This window comes from Dendrobates tinctorius, unplaced genomic scaffold (genome assembly GCF_039654945.1).
Source record: "Dendrobates tinctorius isolate UK_male_01 unplaced genomic scaffold, ASM3965494v1 ptg000069l, whole genome shotgun sequence".
Classification (NCBI taxonomy): Eukaryota; Metazoa; Chordata; class Amphibia; order Anura; family Dendrobatidae; genus Dendrobates; species Dendrobates tinctorius.
The window spans coordinates 32,326,159-32,339,387 of record NW_027361737.1 but is presented as its reverse complement, the minus strand read 5'-3'; the positions used below and the strand labels follow the sequence as shown (position 1 = coordinate 32,339,387).

Genomic DNA, 13,229 nt, shown 5'->3' with positions numbered 1-13,229 from the left:
ACAGTGTCTAAATGAACAGGATACAGAAAGGCACGGCCCAGTATGGGCTTGTGGTGCAAGGCAGCTCATTTATGTGCATGTCACACAAGAGAGGGGTGGGGTCTCCCAAGCCATGCTAAGCAAGGAAAAAATGGATTAAAAACATATGTGACATGCACAAGTGTGAACAAGTCGGTCAGACAGTGTTCACGCCACCCACTGGCTGAAACACAACAAGAAAACACAAAATGACAAATTTGCAAAAATACTATGCAGTAAAAAATATGACAGTAATCAGCAAGTGCTGGAAAACAAATACAGGGTATTTAGTCGATACATTTTTTGCAAAAACTGTATAGCAAGCTGCTCCACCACGTCACAGTAACCCTTCACAGAGCAGTCCCTATCTAATGTATTTAAAATCTGAACATGTGAATCTGTTTTTTCCTTGCTTAGCATGGTTTGGGAGACCCCACCCCTCTCTTGTGTGACATGCACATAAATGAGCTGCCTTGCACCACAAGCCCATACTGGGGGGCACCTGTCTGTATCCTGTTCATTTAGACACTGTTCACATGTTCAGGTTTTAAATACATTAGATAGGGACTGCTCCGTGAAGGGTTACCGTGACGTGGTGGAGCAGCTTGCTATACAGTTTTTGCAAAAAATGTATCGACTAAATACCCTGTATTTGTTATCCAGCACTTGCTGATTACTGTCATATTTTTTACTGCAGAGTATGTTTACAAATTTGTCACTTTGTGTTTTCTTGTGTTTTATGCAGCCATGAGGTATACAGAGAGAGAGAGGGGGGGGGATACCACAGCCAAGATATGGCTAAAGAAGCTTACATAGTCCTGTTATCGAAGGTATATCCAGAGGCGTATCTAGGCTTTCTGGCACCCGGGGCAAGAATTTGGTTCGGCGCCCCCCCCCAAAAAAAAAAGTACATATGTGACTTACACACTTAGCCATGTACCCACGAGCTGCTCTCCCTTATGCTCTCAATGTTCAGTAAAAAACTGAAAGCAGGAAGAGAAGCTCGTTGTCACAAGACCACATCTATGAAAATCGCATATGAGTGAAGTGTCCATGTGATGACACTGGAACCTGCAGAGCTGAGTCCTGACATTGGAGCTTCTGAATTCTCACAATGAATGCACTGCACACTTTTAGGATTCTCCCTTGCCGATGTACAGTCATGTCAGCACAAGTATGTGATTTGTATACTTCTGGCCACATTCCGACTAGACGTGCCCGGCCTCGCTCTGTTCATTTTCATTGAGTGAGACCACACATGTCTAGTCAGCTTGTGACCACATGTATGTAAATTACCGGCACGAGAGAATCCTGACAGCGTTCAGTGAGCACTGTGAGAATTCCGACGTCTGCAGTCACATAGAATGACTGCAGACTCAGAACAAATCTGGACATCCCCTTTAATGTTCCTAACAAATAAAAACATGAGAATTAGTCAGTATCACTAATAATATTTACATCCAGGTACCTTATAGATGACGTCGTCTCTGCAGTCGTTCTCCTTTTCTTCTTCTTGTCCAGACCCCATGATGAGTTTTCTCATCCACATCTCGTCTCAGCAGACTTCCATCTTCTCCGGTCTTCTGCAGCAAATCTTCACACGATGCCCTTAAAGATAGAAGTGTCATTATAATGCTCCTAAATAAAAATGTCTGCAATATACTGTCGCCTCACACTATTCCCCTCCCTCCTCATACTGTCTCCTCTCTCCTCCTGTTCACCATACTGTCTCCTCATATATTTACCCCCTCACTATCTATACTGTCTGCTCACACATACCCCCGACTCCCCATACTGTGTCTGCACACATCCCATCACCCTCACTCCCCATACTGTGCCCACATAAATTCATCCGTTCGCACCCCTTACTGTCTGCACCCATCCCCCATACTGCTTCCTCATATATGCCCTCATACATACTCTTCATTTTGTGTCCTCAAATCTCCCCACACACGTTAAATACCATCCCCACTCCAAATCCACCACACACATTAAGTACCCCCCATCCCCACTCCAAATCCCCCCACACATTAAGTATCCCCCATCCCCACTCAATAATCCCTTGTCCCTACTCCCAAATCCCCCCACACATTAAGTATCCCCCATCCCCACTCCCAAATCCCCCCACACATTATGTACCCCCACCCCCACTAATTAACCCCATCTCCACTCATTAAACCCCATACATTAACCCCCCTACACATTAACCCCCCCACTTATTAACTCCCATCCCCACATTAACCCCCATAGCCACTCATTAACCCCCCACACTTTAACTCCCCCCTCATTAACCCCATCCCCACATTAACCCCCACACTTTAACCCCCATCTCTACATTAACCCATCTCCACTCATTAACCCCCCACTCATTAACCCCCATCTTCACTCATTAACCCCCCACTCATTAACCCCCATCCCCACATTAACCCCCTCACTTTAACCCCATCCCCACATTAACCCCCATCTCCACTCAATAACCCCCCACTCATTAACCCCCATCCCCACATTAACCCCCTCACTTTAACCCCCATCCCCACATTAAACCCCATCTCCACTCATTAACCCCCCACTCATTAACCCCCACTCATTAACCCCAGACTCATTAACCCCCATCCCCACTCATTAACCCCCCTCCCCACATTAACCCCCCCACTTATTAACTCCCATCCCCACATTAACCCCCATAGCCACTCATTAACCCCCATCTCTACATTAACCCCCATCTCCACTCATTAACCCCCCACTCATTAACCCCCATCTTCACTCATTAACCCCCCCACTCATTAACCCCCATCCCCACATTAACCCCCTCACTTTAACCCCCATCCCCACTCAATAACCCCCCACTCATTAACCCCCATCCCCACATTAACCCCCTCACTTTAACCCCCATCCCCACATTAAACCCCATCTCCACTCATTAACCCCCACTCATTAACCCCCACACTTTAACCCCCACTCATTAACCCCCCGACTCATTAACCCCCATCCCCACTCAATAACCCCCCCCACTCATTAACATCCCCCCATCTTCGGTGGTTCTTCAGCTCCACAGTGGAGCACACTTACCACCAGCGTTTGCTCTGGGCGCCGGGGAGTGACGTCAGCAGCGTGATCACATGACATGATCACGCTGCTGACGTCGCTCTGACCCGGCGGTCAGAGCTAATTGTACAGGCGTCTGTATAGACGCCAGTACAATTGCTGCCTGGGAGCCGGCGTGGCCTCCTTCTCTGCGCCGGCTGTCAGCTTGACAGCCGTCACAGAGAACAGCCGGCTCACAGGATGGGGGGCGGCAGAGCGCAGCCGCCGGGGGGAGATACTGCGGACCGCTGCAATAGGCGGCCCGACTGCGCCCCCCTGCTGGCTGCGCCCGGGGCAACTGCCCCGGCTGCCCCCCCCTGGATACGCCACTGGGTATATCCCAAATTGGGCCGGGGTCAACCGCAATACGGAAGGCGAGCCCTGACAAAAGGGGGCTTTATCCATTATTTATCCAAACACGTGTAGGTGTAAGCAGGCGCCGTTATAAAAAAAGCAGTAGTTGCTGCTCAGCGCTGACCTCCAGAAGTTTATCTCAATAACTGGCTATGTAGTTGTAGTCAAATTTTCAGTTTTCATCCCTCGGTGTTATGATCAAGAGGATATGTAGTGTACAAACACCAAATATAAATTTATAGTGTGTTTTCCTCTCTTGGCCACAAGATGCCGTCAAAGTTCCAGCTTGTGCTGGGGATTTTCCAGCCTGTGTCTGCCAGCACTCCCTGGCCTCCTGCCTCTCACCCCTCAGCGTTTATGGCCTCACTGGTTCTGCACTGCCCTCTCTCTCCCTAGTGCCTGCACCCACCAGTCAAGTGCTGCTGTGGATCCACTGCCAGGCTGGGTGAGTCAGATTCCCTCAGGAAAGGTGGAGAGGAGGATGTTTCTAGTCCCATCTGCTGTAGGGTTCATGTGGTGGGATCATTGTCCAGGCTTTGTGCATCCAGTGGTGGGTCTGTGTGAGCTCACCCCGGGGGCTCCTTTCTACTGTCCTGCTTCTGTGGTGGCTGCAGGGATTCTGCTGTGGGTCAGCAATCACTGTTGGTCAGGCTCTCATCTGTCGGTGTAGGCCGCAGGCCTCATATCTGCTATGATGCCTTTGACTCCCCGGGCAAGAATTTACAGTCCAGATCCCAGATCCCTAGTATAATGGGCTTTCAGGGATCCTGAGATTAGGTGTGTTCCAATTGTTGTTTGTGGGGGTCCTGATTGAGCTGGATGGAGTGGATTGATAAGCCCAGTCTTGGAGCTCCTCTGTGTGTGTCTGTTCCTGTCGGCGGCCATCTTGGATCTCGTGTGCTGCAGTTTCAATACAATTAGGGTTTATGAGCAAGAGATTACACTACCGGACTACAGCCCTATGCATCCTGGTCCAACTCTGACCCCAGCACTGATAAGCAGCTCACTGTCTATGGAAAATTTACACAGAAAGCTGTGGTTTGGTGGGTCAGCATTCTGAACTCTGCTACATGCTGCATCTAAAAACTCTATGGTGTCACAACTGCTGCATCTAGTAAAATAAATGATACATCGCTGCAATCGGAGTCTCTCTTCCTACATTATGTTCCTCTCGGATGTGGTAGCAAAAACCTGATGACATATTCCCTTCAATTGCTTATTTTTATTAATTAACAAAATGCAAACTAAATGAACAAAATAAAAATCTTAGTTCAAATCAATATTTGGTATTTTGGTGTGTGCCTTCAAAGCATCATTAATTCTTTTAGGTAAATGTGCACACAGTTTAATATTGCATTGTTTACATAAAACCATCTATAAAATAAATCTTATTTCATCATCATGACCCTTTTAACCCTTTCCGACATTGGGCAAAATAGTATGCCGATGTCAGACTCCCCCTGTGTGGTGCGGGCTCTGGCCCTGAGCCCACACCTTTTTGGGCATATGACAGCTGATATATACAGCTGATATGTGTCCGCAACAGCCGTGGGTGGAATCGCGATCCACCCATGGCTGTTAACTAGTTAAAAGCTGCTGTCAATCTCTGACAGCGGCATTTAACTCACGCTTCCACCCAGCGCGCTGGAAATCTCACCCATCGGTGACCCCGTCACGTAATCGTGGGTCACCGATGGGTTGGCATGTCATAGCCAGATTGCTTTGAGCGCTGCTCGGTGGTTGGTGCACATACAGGTGCTTCTCACAAAATTTTTATATTGAAGAATTGAAATCAATTAACTTGATGTTTTTAAAAATATTTTAAAAATTAAAAAAATGTAAAAGTTCAAATCACCCCCCTTTCGCCCCATTCAAAATAAAACAATAAAAAAATTCAAATATACACATATTTGGTATCACCGCATTCAGAATTGCCCGATCTATCAATATAAAAAAAAATTAGCCCGAATGTTAAGCGGTGTAACAAGAAAAAACGTCAAAACGCCAGAATTACGTTTTTTGGTTGCCGTAACATTTTTTTTTAGCAAACTTCTGAATTTTTTTTTCACCACTTACATAAAAAAGAACCTCGACATATTTGGTGTCTATGAACTTGTAATGACCTGGAGAATCATAATGGCAGGTCAGTTTTAGCCAAAAAAAAAAAAAGTGGGCTTGCACTTTTTTTTGCAATTTTTCCGCATTTTTTTCCCCCATTTTCAGAACACGATATGTTAAAACCGATGGTGTCGTTGTTCAAGAGTACAACTCGTCCCGCAAAAAGCAAGCCTTCAGATGGCCTTTTTGACCAAAAAATTAAAGTTATGGCTCTGGGAAGAAATTGCGCAAAAAAACAAAAACGCAAAAACAAAACTACTTCTGGTCATTAAGGGGTAAATGTCCAAAATTATTTACTGATTAATATCTTCACAGCAGTCAGATCCCCTGCATAGCTGCCACTAGAGGGAGCTTTCTTCATACAGCATTGTTATTGAGTACAATGTATATCAGTAGGCAGTAGTGCCCTCTAGAGGTGGGAGCAGGCAGGTATCATGTTATCTTTAAAATCCATTTCTGTGTAGAGGATTTTTAACTCTGTAAATAGAGCTATGTTCACAATAAAGATAAATTGATGAGCACAGAATTTTGAATCTGCCAAGATTTACATTATTGTTCAATACGTATTACCTCCTGCAGACTCTTCAAGCAAAATACAACCTCATCTGACACATAAAAGATATTGTAAAATAGTATGTGTGTAGCCAAAAGTGTGAAAACTGGAGAGAATCCTGAATATCTTCATTCCCCATTGGTAGAGTAAGGGACTCTCTGGTAATTTTCTATTCTAAATCCAATAACGACATGTTTCCACCCCCATTATGTAGTAACTAGATTAAGGCCCGATGCTATCGCATCGAGAGGATAGTGACACACCTCTTGCCATGTTAACCCTCAATACACACACACCTCCTCAACACACACTCCTCTCACCTTTCACCATCTCCACTCACATCCACTCACTCTTTCACTCCACTTACGACCCTTTCTCTCACTCCGTCTCTCATACTCACACTGTCATCGTCGCTGCTCCATGATCCCCGACATCTTCTTCCGCCGGCGCCATCCTGGATCCCGACGTTGTCCACGCCGGCGACATGTTCTTGCGGCCATGCCATCTTGAGTATTCTGAAATCCTGCGAGTGGACATGAGAGGAGGGTGTGTTGAGGGTTAACATGGCAAGAGGTGTGCTGGGACGTCACCAGTTACAACTGGACGGAAGTTGTTACAACCCGGAAGCTGCTTAGCGCATTTATTATAGTAGATTAAGGCCCGATGCTATCGCATCGAGAGTATAGTGACACACCTCTTGCCATGTTAACCCTCAATACACACACACCTCCTCAACACACCACACCGCCTCAACACACACTCCTCTCACCTTTCACCATCTCCACTCACGTCCATTCACTCTTTCACTCCACATACGACCCTTTCTCTCACTCCGTCTCTCATACTCACACCGTCATCGTCGCTGCTCCACGATCCCTGACATCTTCTTCCGCCGGCGCCATCCTGGATCCCGACATTGTCCACGCTGGCGACATGTTCTTGCGGCCATGCCATCTTGAGTATTCTGAAATCCTGCGAGTGGACATTAGTGGCTCACCATTGTCATTTTGAAACACGACTGCTACTTCACTGACAGTGGGATTATTGTAGCGTCGAGGGTCTTGAGTACGATCTTGTTTAATAGCCATAGTGATGTTTGGCATGACAGTTCCGTTTTGTACATTTTTGATTTTCTTTTCATCGTAAGCGTTGTTCGTTTGCGGTAGTGGTATCGAGAATGTAAAGTTGGGCAAATGCGCGTTGCTGGTCATCTGAGGGATGTAGTGTTCCAGTTCTATGATAGATCTGGCCATGTATGTGGAAACAGTATGGGCCATATCCAGGAGGTGGTGAAATATTTGCACCCATGGAGGCAAAAGCAAAGGAACTGTTAATACTTCGAATATTATCCATGAAATTTTTGCTAAATTCACTTTGCCCTTTCAGCAAACGTGTAAAGACATCAGGATATTGTAGTATGGGTACATGGACTTTACCCTTCTGACAGCAGAGCGTAAAGTTGTTATCAGAAGGTATCTCTGCTACAAAATGCAAAGCTTCGCAATGCTCACATACATGGGTCATGTCACCACAGCTGTGTTCGGTAATACTATTTTCATCATTAGTAAAAATGTGAGGTTGTAGTAGAAGTGCATGTCCAACCGATGGGGTGCGCCTAGTTTTGAGACCAACGTATATTTGTCTTGGTTGCACTTTCTGCGGGCTAACTGCAGCTTGTATGTGAAGAAACTGTGCGTTGGTATTGACTAATGGTGGTATTGATAGGGCAGAAACAGATTGCTGATTAGTTATGTCAGTGAACGGCATATAGGATGAAGTGTGGTAGTAACTTGTTCCACATGCTGATGTGGAAGCATCCTGTTGTGAGTCTACTAATAATGATGAGGAAGAAGCCGTCTGTTGTTGGCGGTGATGGCGTGTAGAGGCTTCTTCAGCCAATGTAATAGATTTAGCGTTAGGGGATTCGTGTGTGAGACGACGGCGTTTATAAGCCTTAATCTTGTCAAGTCGATGCTGTTTTTCCTCAGGAGTCTCATTAGCACGGCGTTGTTTTTGTCGTAGTGCTAAAGCTGCTTTCCTTTCACTGGCATTGGCATACTGTGCATCGGTATTGAATGGTGGTATTGATAGGGCAGAAACAGATTGCTGATTAGTTATGTCAGTGAACGGCATATGGGATGAAGTGTAGCAGTAAATTGTTCCACATGCTGATGTGGAAGCATCCTGTTGTGAGCCTAATAATAATGATGAGGAAGAGGCCGTCTGTTGTCGGCGGTGACGGCGTGCAGAGGCTTCTTCAGCCAATCTTATGGATTTAGAGTTAGGGGATTCGTGTGTGAGGCGACGGCGTTTATAAGCCTTAATCTTCTCAAGGCGATGGTGTTTTTCCTCAGTAGTCTCATTAGCACGGCGTTGTTTTTGTCGTAGTGCTAAAGCTGCTTTCCTTTCACTGGCATTGGCATACTTTTTGTTATGACTCATTTTGGCACAGGTAAAGGAGTCTATTTGGCAGTTATCTGGCAGTGAAGAAGGCGTCCTGGAGTATTGTAGAGTAAACAGATACTAATTGACCCTGTAATTGCCCAGCAGTAGTTATGAAGTGGTAGTGGCAAATTGGCCCTGTAGTTAGACACCGGCAGAGGAGCAAGGCAGCAGTAGTTATGGCGGTAGAGGCAAATTGGCCCTGTAACTAGACACCGGAAGAGGAGCAAGGCAGCAGTAGTTATGGCGGTAGAGGCAAATTGGCCCTGTAATTAGACACCGGCAGAGGAGCAATGCAGCAGTAGTTATGGCGGTAGAGGCAAATTGGCCCTGTAATTAGACACAGGCAGTGAACAGTCAGAGGAGCAAGGCAGCAGTACTTATGGCGGTAGAGGCAAATTGGCCCTGTAATTAGACACCGGCAGAGGAGCAAGGCAGCAGTAGTTATGGCGGTAGAGGCAAATTGATCCTGTAATTAGACACCGGCAGTAAACAGGCAGATGACCAAAGCAGCAGTAGTTAAGGCGATAGAGGCATATTGGCCCTGTAATTAGACACTGGCAGAGGACAAAGGCAGCAGTAGTTATGGCGGTATAGGCAAATTGGCCCTGTAATTAGACACCAGCAGAGGAGCAATGCAGTAGTTATGGCGGTAGAGGCAAATTGGCCCTGTAATTAGACACCGGCAGAGGAGCAAGGCAGCAGTAGTTATGGCGGTAGAGGCAAATTGATCCTGTAATTAGACACCGGCAGAGGAGCAAGGCAGCAGTAGTTATGGCGGTAGAGGCAAATTGATCCTGTAATTAGACACCGGCAGAGGAGCAAGGCAGCAGTAGTTATGGCGGTAGAGGCAAATTGGCCCTGTAAATTAGACACCGGCAGAGGAGCAATGCAGCAGTAGTTATGGCGGTAGAGGCAAATTGATCCTGTAATTAGACACCGGCAGAGGAGTAAGGCAGCAGTAGTTATGGCGGTAGAGGCAAATTGGCCCTGTAATTAGACACCGGCAGAGGAGCAAGGCAGCAGTAGGTATGGCGGTAGAGGCAAATTAGCCCTGTAATTAGACACCGGCAGAGGAGCAAGGCAGCAGTAGTTATGGCGGTATAGGCAAATTGGTCCTGTAATTAGACATCGGCAGAGGAGCAAGGCAGCAGTAGTTATGGCGGTAGAGGCAAATTGGCCCTGTAATTAGACACCGGCAGAGGAGCAATGCAGCAGTAGTTATGGCGGTAGAGGCAAATTGGCCCTGTAATTAGACACCGGCAGAGGAGCAAGGCAGCAGTAGTTATGGCGGTAGAGGCAAATTGGCCCTGTAATTAGACATTGGCAGAGGAGCAAGGCAGCAGTAGTTATGGCGGTAGAGGCAAATTAGCCCTGTAATTAGACACCGGCAGAGGAGCAAGGCAGCAGTGGTTATGGCGGTAGAGGCAAATTGGCCCTGTAATTAGACACCGGCAGAGGACAAAGGCAGCAGTAGTTATGGTGGTATAGGCAAATTGGCCCTGTAATTAGACACCGGCAGAGGAGCAAGGCAGCAGTAGTTATGGCGGTAGAGGCAAATTAGCCCTGTAATTAGACACCGGCAGAGGAGCAAGGCAGCAGTAGTTATGGCGGTATAGGCAAATTGGCCCTGTAATTAGACACCGGCAGAGGAGCAATGCAGTAGTTATGGCGGTAGAGGCAAATTAGCCCTGTAATTAGACACCGGCAGAGGAGCAAGGCAGCAGTAGTTATGGCGGTAGAGGCAAATTAGCCCTGTAATTAGACACTGGCAGAGGAGCAAGGCAGCAGTAGTTATGGCGGTATAGGCAAATTGGCCCTGTAATTAGACACCGGCAGAGGAGCAATGCAGTAGTTATGGCGGTAGAGGCAAATTAGCCCTGTAATTAGACACCGGCAGAGGAGCAAGGCAGCAGTAGTTATGGCGGTAGAGGCAAATTGGCCCTGTAATTAGACACTGGCAGAGGACAAAGGCAGCAGTAGTTATGGCGGTAGAGGCAAATTAGCCCTGTAATTAGACACCGGCAGAGGAGCAATGCAGCAGTAGTTATGGCGGTAGAGGCAAATTGATCCTGTAATTAGACACCGGCAGAGGAGCAAGGCAGCAGTAGTTATGGCGGTAGAGGCAAATTGGCCCTGTAATTAGACACCGGCAGAGGAGCAATGCAGCAGTAGTTATGGCGGTAGAGGCAAATTAGCCCTGTAATTAGACACCGGCAGAGGAGCAAGGCAGCAGTAGTTATGGCGGTAGAGGCAAATTAGCCCTGTAATTAGACACCGGCAGAGGAGCAAGGCAGCAGTAGTTATGGCGGTAGAGGCAAATTGGCCCTGTAATTAGACACCGGCAGTAAACAGGCATAGGACCAAGGCAGCAGTAGTTATGGTGGTACAGGCAATGCCAAGCGTCCGCACAGCAAGTCGGCGTGAGGTAAATAACGCAATTTCACGAATGCAAGATGGCGATTCGCCGACGTCGTTAACACCTCTTGCCATGTTAACCCTCAACACACCACACCACCTCAACACACACTCCTCTCACCTTTCACCTCCACTCATGTCCACTCACTCTTTCACTCCACATACGTTCCTTTCTCTCACTCCGTTTCTCATACTCACACCGTCATCGTCGCTGCCCCGACGTCCCGCGATATTCAAGATGGCGTCGCCGCAACAACATGTCGCTGGCACGGGCGACATCGGGATCCAAAATGGCGTCGGCGTAATCTCGCGAGATTTCGCCGACGCCATCTTTTTGGATCCCGATGTCGTCCACGCCAGCGACATGTTGTTGCGGCGACGCCTTCTTGAATATCGCGGGATTTCACGAAATCCAAGATGGCGTCCCGCAAGAACATGTCGGCGGCCTGGAGAACGTCTGGATCCTGGATCGCGGCGGCGGAGGAAGATGTCGGGGCAGCGACGATGACGGTGTGAGTATGAGAAACGGAGTGAGAGAAAGAAACGTATGTGGAGTGAAAGAGTGAGTGGACATGAGTGGAGGTGAAAGGTGAGAGGAGTGTGTGTTGAGGCGGTGTGGTGTGTTGAGGGTTAACATGTGCGTGTGTGTGGTGACGTCACCGGTTACAACTGGACGGAAGTTGTTACAACCGGAAGCTGATTAGGGCATTTATTATTATAGATATTCCCCATCCTGGCCCCCTTCCTGGAATACAGTGGGCAAAAAAAAATATGCATTGAATACGTCACAAATTTTCTAAGTAGATATATTTCTAAAGATGCTAATGACATGAAACTAAAACCAGACGTCGGTAACAACCCTTCCAATCCACACAGGCAAAAGGTGTTCAACCAAATATTAAGTTGAGGGTGCCAACAATTTTGTCAGGCCCATTTTTGGGGTTTTGTGTGAAATTATGTCCAATTGGTCTTTTTTTCTCTTTTGTTTGTGTTGTTCCAACACACAAAGGAAAAAAAATATGTAACAAAATGAGTAATTGCCATACTTTTCTGGGAAAAATATTTTATTTTCTGGAAAAATTTCAAGGGTTGAAACATTTTTGGAAATTACTATGTATGTCCCCCATGCTGGTATATATGCCCCCCATCCTGAGCCCCTTCCTGGTATATACATCATATCCCCCATCCTAGGCCCCTTTCTGGTATATATCCTCCATCCTGGTCCCTTCTTGGTGTATATGTCCCTGATCCTGGTATATATGCCTACCATACTGGGCCCCTTCTTGGTATATATGTCCCTGATCCTGGTATATATACCCCCCATTCTGGACACCTTTCTGGTATATATACCCCATTTTGGTATATATCCCTTCTTGTTATATATGCCCCCCATACTGGGCCCCTTCCTAGTGTATATGTCTCAATCGTGGGCTCCTTCCAGCTTTATATGCACCCCATACTGGACTCCTTGCAGGTGTACATGTCTTCCATCCTGGTATATATGCCCCCCTTCCTGGTATATGCCCCCCATCCTAGTATATATGCCCCCATACTGGGCCCCTTACAGGTGTACATCCTCCATCCTGGTATATATGTCACCATCCTGGTGTGTATGTCCTCCATCCTAGTATATATGTCCCCATACTGAGCCCCTTACAGGTGTACATCCTCCATCCTGGTATATATGTCCCCCATCCTGGGAACCTCCCTGATATAAATGTCTGCCGCTGTTATCTAAAGCATAATAAAAAAAATCCCCATACTTCTCTCCTTCCCCCACTCCCACATCACGCGGCGCCCTCTCCTGTAGCCAGAACAGAGGCTGACATTGGCGTGCCTCTTATGGGCTATGTAGGATATCAATGATATACCAGCCAGCTGAAATACCTGCTAGTGTCGACGGCAATCGCAATTGTTATGCCCCGGCTGGTAGATCTGCAGCAGAGAAAACAGCAAGCAGCCCAGTAAGTGACACATCACTGGAATCAAGGTCTCTACCCCTGCAGGAGGTGAGGTTATTTCAACAGCTGCAACTCTATGGACAAAAAAGTGTGAAATTCTTTTAATTTCCAATAGTTCTATAAGGCATTTTACCAGCCTTTACCCTCACCCCAACCACAATAAATAATTGTTAGTTTTGAAGCCAATTGTATTACAATAGTCTCAGAAACTCTTGTAACCGCGCTGACTATGACAGATAGAAATGCTGCTGCACTCTCCTTCCATTATGTGATTATTAATT

The 13,229-nt window shown here is 46.9% G+C and overlaps 1 protein-coding gene across 1 annotated transcript in view; it reads left to right on the top strand.

Moving 5' to 3' along the window:
* LOC141095336 (vesicle-associated membrane protein 1-like) overlaps positions 1–13,229 on the top strand; it is a 105,295-nt gene that overhangs the window by 39,432 nt on the left and 52,634 nt on the right. The gene's annotated exons all lie outside the window — the stretch shown is intronic.